Genomic DNA, 11,000 nt, shown 5'->3' on the forward strand with positions numbered 1-11,000 from the left:
TTTGACGTGTACGGTTAATTTATGACTCTCAGGCCATGTATGAAGTTTTGAGTCGAACAGATGATGGAAACCTAGTGATGTTGTATTCTGGCTGACTTCCAGGCCGCTTGAGCTTCAGTTTCTCAATTTTCGCGGATCCCTGGCGTATAATTTCGTAGATCTTGGTCCCTTAGAGTCCGTCCCTTGCCTTGGTGCATTCTGAACGTTAAATCCGTGCTTTTAGCATCCTAATCCAGTCCCAGCTCGCAATTCCACCTTGTAACACAAACATGATTAAAATGGGTTATTAAACGGTACCATGTTCATAAATCCAGGTAATAACTAGGTTTGATATGCAATATTTAACCCTCAACACCGCCCCAAGAGCATAATCAGAAGCGTCGCACATAAGCTCAAAAGGAAGGCTCCAGTCGGGTGGCTGTAAGATAGGTGCAGTGGTTAACGTGCCCTTAAGCTTAGTGAAAGCTTCTTGGCATTGCTCAGTCCACTCGTACGGAGCATCCTTTTGAAGAAGAGTACATAAAGGACGAGAGAGGAGACTAAAGTCCTTTATGAATCACCTGTAAAATCCTGCGTGTCCTAAGAAGGATCGCACGTCTCTGATGTTCTTGGGTAGAGGTAGGTTAGAGATAAGATCGATTTTTACCTTATCTACCTCGATTCCCTTGGACGAGATGATATGCCCAAGGACAATTCCCTTCTGAACCATGAAATGACACTTCTCCGAATCAAGTACCAAGTTCTTTTCTTCACATCTTTTCAGCACACATTTAAGACTTTCCAAGCATTTGCTGAAAGATGGACCGTAAACAGAGAAGTCGTCCATGAAGACCTCTAGATATTGCCCCACCATATCAAAAAAGATACTAAGCATACATCGCTGAAAGTTGGCAGGGGCATTACATAGTCCGAATGGCATCTTTCGGTAGGCAAAGGTGCCGTAGGGACATGTAAATGTGGTCTTTTCTTGGTCTTCAGGGGCTATCTCTATCTGGTTGTAGGCTGAATACCCATCAAAGAAACTGTAATAGGAATGACCAGCTAACCTTTCCAGGATCTGATCAATGAATGGTAAAGGAAAGTGGTCTTTCCTCGTGACGGTATTCAACTTCCTGTAGTCAATGCACATTCTCCAACCAGTAGTGACTCTAGTTGGCACGAGTTCATTATTAGCATTGGCTACGATGGTGATTCCGGACTTCTTAGGGACCACTTGAGTTGGGCTCACCCATTGACTATCAGATATAGGGTATATGATACCCACGTCCAACAGTTTAAGAACTTCGGCCTTAACCACTTCCTTCATGTTTGGATTTAGTCTACGTTGTGGTTGCCGAGCGGTTTTTGCATTATCCTCAAGATATATGCGGTGAGTACAAATCGAGGGATCGATTCCCTTGAGGTCCGCTATCGTCCATCCCAAGGCTCCTTTATGTTCAATGAGAGTAGATATGAGCATACTCTCCTGTTCTTTCTCCAGGTGGGCAGAGATCACCACCGGGTATGTCTCATCTTGACCTAAATAGGCATATTTCAAATCAGAGGGCAAAGGTTTTAGGTCAAGCTTCGGCGGCTTGAGGTTAGACGGTAGAGGCACTACATCGGTTTGTGATAATTCTTTAAATTGTGGCCTCCACCGGTTAACTTCAAGTATCGGTGCAGTATCAAGCAAGGCGCACGTCTCCCTAGTCATGTCATCATCAAAATCATGGGAGTGGGCCAGACACGTTTTTAGATGGTCGGAGGATAAGGTTAGAGGTGTCGTATCTTCCACGAAAGAGTCAATCATGTTAATGTCGTGGAAATCGTCATCCTCCTCTAAGTTTCTGCCGTTATTGAAAAAAATGTTTGACTCCAATGTCATATTTCCAAAAGACATAGTCATGACACCATTCCTGCAATTGATAATTGCATTTGAAGTGGTAAGGAATGAGTGGCCAAGAATGACGGGGATCTGAGTGCTTATGTTATTGATGGGTTCGGTGTCTAGGATGATAAAATCTACAGGGTAGTAAAATCTATCAACTTGGACCAACACATCCTCAATTATCCCTCTTAGTACACGAACCGAGCGATCAGCAAGTTGTAGTGTGGTTAGGGTGGGTTTTAATTCACCTAAACCTAACTGTTTGTATACCGCATAAGGAATCAGATTGACGCTAGCTCCTAAGTTAAGAAGTGCATGATCAATTCGATGGTCCTCGATTACACATGATATGGTTGGGCTACCGGGATCCTTGAATTTCTGTGGCACGTCTTGCTTTAGGATGACACTCACTTTCTCGGTCAAGAAGATCTTCTTTTGAATACTCTGCCGTCGTTTGGTCGTGCATAGGTCTTTCAGGAATTTGGTATATGAAGGTATCTGTTTCACGACATCAAGTAGAGGAATGTTGACTTTCACTTGTTTCAACACCTCTAGGATATCCTGAGAGTTAGAGGAAGGTTTTCGTGAAACCAACTGCTGGAGGAATGGAGCAACTGGCTTCTCTATAAGTTCCGGTTCTAATTTTTGTGGGGCATCACCAGATCCATCATTTTTGTCGTCTTCTGGTTTCTGAGGCTTTTCAGGCCTAACCGGAAGAGTTTTATAAATGATCTTTCTACTCCTAAGAGTAGTGATGGATTTAGCGTGCCCCATCTGATTTGAAGAGCTGGGATCATTAATCTCGTACTGCGGTTTAGGATTGGGGAGAGGTTGTGCAGGAAGCATCTCCTTTTCTATAACCGTCATACGAGAATCAATCTTTTGCATAAAATCTGTAATTCCCAGCACTGCTTGAGCTAGCTCTTGTATGGAATTTTAAACCAGTTCTTCTTGAGGTTTCACTTGGTTTGGATTTTGATTGAAGAAACCTTGAGGGGTAGCCATTTGTCCATTCCTCCAACTAAAGTTTGGATGATTTTTCCAACCAGGATTGTATGTATTGGAGTTAGGTCCAATAAAAGGTCTTTGATAGTTGTTTACGGTATTACCTTGTTCATTCAACACTCCTCGAAAGGCGGGTATTGTAGGACAATTTTCAGTTGTATGAATGTTGCAATCACAGATGCCACAAACAATTTCATTAACCTTATCCTTCTTTCCTTCCATGGCCTCAACTTTCCTTATGAGTATAGTCACTTTATACTTGAGATCATCCTCTTCTTTCAAGAGATATAATCCACCTTTCTCCTTCAATTGATTCGGCCTAGACGTGGTGTTCGACTTTGGGAAATAGTCCCATGATTGTGTTTTTTCAGCAAGACTATCGAGGTAATCCCATACCTCGTCAACATCTTTATTAATGAACTCTCCATTACACATTGTCTCGACCATTTGGCGCATGGAAGATGTCAGTCCATCATAGAAAAAATTTGTAATGCGCCACGTTTCAAATCCGCGTGTGGGCATGAACTGACCAAATCTTTGAACCTTTCCCAACATTGGAAGAATGTTTCATCTTCCTTTTGGGCAAAGTTCATGATTGCTTTTCTGAGGGTAATCGTTTTATGATGTGGGAATTTTTTTTTTATGAATTCCCTCTACATGTCGTTCCATGTGCCAATGGATCTAGGACGCAGTGAATGTAACCACGTCTTAGCTTTCTCTTTTAAGGAAAAAGGAAAGAGTTTCAGCCTAATTGTATCCTCAGATACATTAGGAAAACATAATGTAGCTATAATCTCATCGAACTCTTTCAAATGTAAATATGGACTCTCTGATTCAAGTCCATGGAATTTGGGAAGGAGTTGGATAACTCCTGACTTGATGTCCATTTGTCCTGTGTTTTCAGGAAAAATCATGCATGAGGGCGTACTTACTCCCGCCGGTTGTAGATAATCTCGTAAAGTACGAGGCAGGGGTGCCTGATGCACCTCATTCTCATCTTGGGTATCCTCCACCCTGGGTGGAAGTAGAGGAGGTTGGTCTTCAGCCATAACTTTAGTTAACTCAGGGGATTTCGAGCGGTGTCTAGTCCTGCGATGGATAGTCAACCCCTCAACCAATCATCCTTCAGTCAAGAGACGTCGAGTGTTGTCACGGGCCCACTTGGGCATAAAACACTCGCAGCCCTCAATCAAATTCAAAGCCTAATCCTAAGAAAGGAAAAGAAAATCTAAAAAGAAAGAGAGGGAGAGTTGGAAAGAAATTACCAAATTGAAGTCCTAAGTTAAAAACCTGCAAAATAAAACAAACAAGTCAGTTTCTAAAAGAAGAAAAGTCAAAACTAGAAGGTAAATTACTAAAAAAGAATTGAAAAATAGAAAGTAGAGAGAAAGCTTACTGAATTAGAAATTTCTATCTTAAAGGCCTACAAAAAAGGAAAGTTAGTTTCTAAACAAAAATTCTAAAAATAAATTAGGAAACAAATTTAGAAAGTAACAAAAGAGGAAAGTTTCTAAAAATAAACTACTTCCTAAAAATAGAAAAATACTAGAATTAAAATTTTTCAAAAATTAAACCCTAATTCTAAAAAGTAAAAAAAGTAGAGAGATGAGGAAGGAATTACCAATTTAGAAACTTATGTCAGGATCCTATAAAATAGGAAAACAAGTTAGTTCTAGAAATCACATAAAAGTCTACAACTAAAGTTAGTCAAATTCTAATATTAAATTAATTCTAAACCTAATTAATTTCAGAAAATCGCAACCGTCAGTCCCCGGTAACGGCGCTAAAAACTTGTTCACTCCCCAAGTATAGGGTTGTGATGTAGCAATAAACTCGGTAAGACCGAGGTCGAATCCACAGGGACTGAAACTTGTACGTGATCTGAAACTAAGTAGAACTAGAACTAGCAAAAAGATGTAATCTAAATTCAATAAAATTTAAGGAATATTTGTGGAATAATTATCTAAAACTTAAGGAATTCAGAGGAAGAAAACTATGGATTCAGAGGATCTACTTGTAGAGATCAGAGAGATTTTATGCCTGCTTCAGAAATCATGGAAATTAACTAGACTTCCTTTGATATAGTTTTCAAGAGGTGAAAGGTATATGAATTAGAATGGATTCCATCACCAAACCATGCCTAGGAGACAAAGTAAACAACAGAATTAAACTAATTACCAACCAACCAACAATGTACGAAAGTTAGGAAGGGTACTGTCATCCTACCATGCCCATGAGACAATGATGAACAACAGGGCTTCCTGACTTCATAAACATAAAAAGGGGAAAGAAATACTCAAAGCCATTGCAAACCCATTGTAATTTCAGTCACAACAGACCATTAAAGACTAAGAAAAATATTCTTTTAATAATCAACTAAATCAAATTCAGTTTATGAATTTTAAATTAAATGCACAAAGTAGAATCTCCCATCTCGCTACAGGCTTCACCTCTTAGCCCTAACTAAGAGGTTTAGCCGCACATAGGCATGATGCGACTGGATTTTAAAATAAAAAGAGAAAGAATAGAAGAAGAACCAAGTCTCTCTCTCTCAGCTCAAGTGCATCTCTGTCCAGCCCTGTCAAACTCCACGTCTAACATTCCATGTTGAAGACTTCCAAAACGAGCCCTCCTGCTGCCTCCAACTCCCTGTCAGAAAGCTTCCTTCTCTCTGGCTTCACATTCCATGCTCCCTGCTTTCACGTCCTAACCAAGCCAAGCTCCTTTCCTTCCTTCCTTCCCCCCTCACGTCCTCCTTTCGTCTCTCTTTATATCCTTCAAAGGGCGGTGGAGAGGTCGAATTAGAGAACCGACGCTGCTGGAGTTCGTGAGGAAAACTTCGCAGCCAGCAACTATAACTGCGTCGCAGAAACTGTTTACACAGCCACAGAAACAGCACCGACACTCCCACTTCCTTTGCTTTCTTTGCAAAGAAGCAACGTCCCTTGGGGAATATTTTGACGAGCTACACGATGGACGGTTTGAATCGTCCATCCGATCAAAGATAGTGGCCTACATGATTCCGGAACATCTGGAACTCGTGGACGCGTGAAACAGGGGCCTGCGAACGCCTCTTACGTTGTTCTGATGGTGGGGACCACTACGATTTTGTTTTAAGAAATCCACTCCGTCCACCAGATTCTTCTCAGAATTTCGGTTAGAAATGGATGCTTTTGGGTTGCTTTTGATGCGGTCCACCAGACTTTCTGCTCTACCGTCCGTCTTGCGTTCGGATAGGTGAAATTAGATCCTCGCTGCTTCTTAAAAAGCTTCCACCTAGGTCTCGGTTAGTGGACCTGTAGAGTTCTGATGGACGGTCCAGATCTCCCGTATGATGAATGCAAGTGGGCCACAAAACTTCCCAGCGGACGGCCTGCGTAACTATCTTGAAGGAAGAAAGCTTCGGTCAGGGATTCGTTTGACCGAAGATCTGTTACCGTGCACGGCTAGTGCAATAGTGCACTATGTACACTCAACACAGGTGGGGTCTACGGTGATGATTCCGAGAAATCTACTCCGACCATCTGTTGTGTCACCTCATAAAATGGGGCGAGACCAACTTTGAAGCGTATCCAGATCTCAGGTGGGCCCCAAATCACACATTCATGGGCTGATCTGACCATTGGACCACTTCCATGACGATCCAACTACTGAAATTTGACGTGTACGGTTTATTTAGGGTTTGCAGGCCATATATGAAGTTTTGAACTGAACGGATGGTGGGAACCCCTGATCTTGCATTCTGGCTGACTTTTAGGCCGCTTGAGCTTTAGTTTCTCGATTTTCGCGGATCCCTGGCGTGTAATTCCGTCGATCTTGGTCTCCTAGGGTCCGTCGCTTGCTTTGGTGACTTCAGACTGTTAAATCCATGCTTTTAGTACCCTTTCCCAGTCCAGGCTCGTGAATACGCCCTTGCAACACAAATATGATTAAAATGGGTTATTAAACGGTACCATGTTCATAAATCCAGTTAATAACTGGGTCTGATATGCAATATTTGATCCTCAACAATAATGCAAGTGGGCCACGGGAGTAGGAACAGTTGCATGTTGGATTTTTCATAGCCCAATGGAATTAAAAATATTTTCTAAAGTTAAAATTTTAAAATTAGCTATAAAGATCTCCATTTTGATAATCTAAGTTTCAAAAAAGAAAAAATATGTATGTAGAAATTACTTGATTTACTATCACTAATCTTTCAAACTAAGGGCCTGTTTGATTTTCTAAAATAAACGTAGTTGCATTGTAAATAGGTAATAATTATTTCCATGTGTAATTACGCTAGGGAAATTGGCCACTGTAGATGTAACTTTTTACCCTGTTTCTTTTTTTAGAGAGTTTAAAACTTACCTTCCCAAGTTAGACGTTGGACATACGGATGAGCATTTGAGGATTAAAATACCCCTGCCTTCCTTTTGGAAGTGGATTGGCTGGTGTGCGAAGATGAGCATTGATGCTCGTGGGCCCCACCATGATGTATGTTTTGTATCCACACCTTTCATCCATTTGGAGAGATCATTTTAGGGGAATATCCAAAGAACCAGTTAAATCCAAATCTCCAATGGACCCCACCGCAGAAAACAGTGGGATAGTGACGCCCACCATTAAAAACTTCTAAAGGCCACAAAGTTTTAAATCAAGCTGATATTCGTGTTTTCCCTTATTTCATGTCTTTTTTAACTTTTGAACAAGTTGGATTTCAAATAAACATTATGATGGGCCTTAGGATAGTTTCAATGGTGGGAATCACTCTTCCCATTGTTTTCTTTGGCGGGGTCCACTGCAGATTTTTATTTACCTCATTCTTTGGTTAATAGCCTACAATGATATCTAAAAATGGATGGACGGTGTGGATATAACACATACATCATAGTGGGGCCCACAGAACTTGGTGATGTCACTTCAGTAGCCGACTCGCTACTCAACCTGTTAGTATCTAATCCGCGTCCGGGGAAAGGATTGGCTACTCCCCTGCCACCAGCCCTATGGCTGGTGGTCGGTGCTATATGGGCCCCACCATGACGTATTTACTTCATCCATTCCGCTCATTCATTTTTACAGATCATTTTAGGGCCTGATACAAAAAATGATAAGAATATAAATCTTAGGTGGACCACACCATATGAGAACAATAGTGATTGGATATCCACCATTAAAATACTCCTAAGGCCCACTGTATTGTTTATTTGACATCCAATATGTTGATTAAGTCATACAGACCCATGAAGGGAAAAAAACAAAGATCAGCTTGATCCAGAACTTTTATGCCCCTCAAAAAGTTTCTAATGGTCCAAATTCATTCAACACTGTTTCCTGTAATGTGGTCCACTAAGATTGGTATATGCCTCATTTTGTTCTCTCATGCAATAAAATGATCTAGAAAAATAGATGGACGGCATGGATGAAACACATATATCATGGTGGGGCCCACAGAGCACCAACCACCAGCCATTGGCTAGTGGCAGGTGAGTAGCTAATCCGTTTCCTACATCCGAGCGTCAGTGCTCGTCTTCGTACACCAGCCAATCCACTTCTAAAAGGAAGGAAGGGGTATTTTAGTCCTCAAATGCTTGTCCGTACATCCAACGTCTAAGCTCGGAAGGTAAGTTTTGGACTCTTCAGAAAAAAAGAAGAAGAAAAAACCAGGTAAAAAGTTGCATCTACGGTGGTCAATTTCTCAATTACGGCATCCTTTTCTAGGATTGATTTGACCCTTACTTTTCTCGACACTAAAATCGAGGATGCTGCTAGGCCCATCGTGATCTATGTGCCAACTAAATTTAGGGCATGAGCCAAAAAAATGAGCTAGATCTAAAGTTCAAGTGGACCACACCACAGGAAAAAGGGAATCGAACACCCATCGTTAAAAACTTCTTGGGGCCACTATTTACTTTGGCGTGGGCCACTTCAACATTGGATCTACCTCATTTTTTGATTCATGCCTCAAAATGCCATGCTAAAGCAGAAGGACAACATGGATATGTTATATACATTATGGTGGGGCCCACAAATTTAAGTTAATCCTTTTGGACTATTTCCCCAAGCAGAAGTACCTGCTTTTTTCCAAACAGGGTGAAATTGTAATAAACAGGTATTTATAGGGCATTTACAATGAATTTGAAAAATCAAACAGGTAGTTTCATACTGATCTGTCCGATACGGAGGAGAGGAGATTGCGTTGATCGATTCCATATGGTGGAGGAGAGGAGAATTAATTAAATCAACCCTTGCAGGAAGGGAGCGGGTTGATGGAGAGCTATCCACAAGGTGGACCCCACACACATCCCAACGTGCGCATGTGAGAGATGGGGGTGCGACGCACTCTCTCTCTAGCTTTATATAAGTGACGCCCAAAGGGGCTTGAGTGCACAAGGCTCTTTCTTATGGTGGAGTATTTGGTTTCCTCTAGGATATAATTTATTTATAAGGAGAAAGTCAAGATTTAGAGAAAACATCACTTATGGTACTCCACCACCCTGCACACTTAAGTATTGTCTTACATTAACAAAAGTTTGTGTGCATGTCTTAATTATGCACCTTGACCAAACAAATCTCTCCACTTTGCATTGCCATCATCCTTAACCAATACCCATACGCAGCTCCACCTAATCAGGTAAGTACGCTATTAGACTTTCTATGGTACTTCTCCCGAAAGAGAGCCAGCCCGAGAATCCATCTAGACATCCTAAGGGCACGGACTGATGCTTGAGATAAATCTGCAGAGATTTTTAGGCAGAATTAGCATAATTATGACCGAGGCAAGGCAAAATTCTTCCGAGAATCTTTTATAAAAAGCCTTGTTTTGGGCATAACAAGCCCTACCACCCATTGATTGGCATCTCAATAGACTCTATCGAGGAACCCAGTTTGGCTTCAATTGAGCGTTGGGGCTCCGCGCACTGGGAAAACGCTGACACGATGGGAAACCGGCCACTAGTTACGAAGCTCCAATAAGGCTTTGATGAGAGATATGAGCAAGAGGCTTCAAGAAAACTAGTGTTTTCTGAATTATATTCAGCTAGTAAGCAAATAGCAAATCCATGGGTATTTGAACCCGAGTGTCCGGGAAAAAGCAGAATATTTGATGGAAGAACAAGAGATCCTTTTGAACAATCTATTATAATAGGAAAGTCTTATATCCTGAAATTAATTCATCAAGTTGATGATAAAATCCATGGACATTCCAGTGGACGAGCTTGCCGCTTTCGGACTTATAGCTAAGTCATCTTAATATCCTCTCCTTTTAACTTTTAGGCAAGAGTGAACTTAGGAAGTCCGGTAGGAGCAAACGAAGTCAGATGTAGTGCTGCAAAGATACAACTCACAACAAAGGGTGCAACAACTTTGATTGGCAAAAGTAGTTTTAGTAGGACTAGCTTTCCCCGGATAGAGGAATACATAGAGCTAAACATAGTCACATAAGAAATTGAAAGATTTCGTTGAAATTTTTTCCACTTTTTTTCATTCCTAATTTTCCTAAAGGTCGGGTGTACAGATGGACATTCAGCCCGAGGTATCGACTCAGTCGAGTTGTCAATTCGACAAAGGACCGTGAAATTCACAACCACCAACACCTTCCAAAATCCAGCCCCTAAAGGCTACTAGACTACCGTATCTCCCTACCTTCTACTAGACTGAATAACCAATGTTTGTTGATCAAATTTAGACTCATGACCCTGCTTTTTATACCTCGAACAGTCTTTCGGAATGTTCTCATAAAGTCAGTCTCTTTTGCAAAAATCCTAATGGCACTCTAACTAGGCGAGATGGTGGTGGGGAAGCTGCATCGACATACCTATGCCTTTGGGTTTGAAGGTTGACTTGTCTTGGTCTGGCTCTGAAGCTCCTACTAGTCACGATACCCTGCTCACACTGTTGATGGACTTTTTGCTCTTTACGGGCCATTTGTCCAAGAGGTGTATAGGCAGGCGTACCAGTTGAAGTTGGAGGCCGATCGCTTCAATTGTCCATACCAGAAGTCTCGCCCATCTGCTGCTAGGTCCGGGAATGGCGCCAGGCGAGGGCGCCTCGAGGACACGGGCGACAAGACTCGTACAGAGCTTATTGCACACCAGTGACAAAACGCATCTCCCTGCAGGGCCTCGCCCTGGAACACCGGTTCCTGCTC

At 41.7% G+C, this 11,000-nt stretch overlaps 1 non-coding gene across 1 annotated transcript; it reads left to right on the forward strand.

Moving 5' to 3' along the window:
- Nucleotides 1-3,377: 3,377 nt before the first annotated feature.
- On the forward strand, nt 3,378-3,483 carry LOC131226479 (small nucleolar RNA R71). The gene has a single exon (XR_009161860.1). It is a non-coding gene; the product is annotated as a small nucleolar RNA R71 (small nucleolar RNA).
- The last annotated feature ends 7,517 nt before the right edge of the window (nt 3,484-11,000 follow it).

This window comes from Magnolia sinica, chromosome 14 (genome assembly GCF_029962835.1).
Source record: "Magnolia sinica isolate HGM2019 chromosome 14, MsV1, whole genome shotgun sequence".
NCBI classification, from domain to species: domain Eukaryota; kingdom Viridiplantae; phylum Streptophyta; class Magnoliopsida; order Magnoliales; family Magnoliaceae; genus Magnolia; species Magnolia sinica.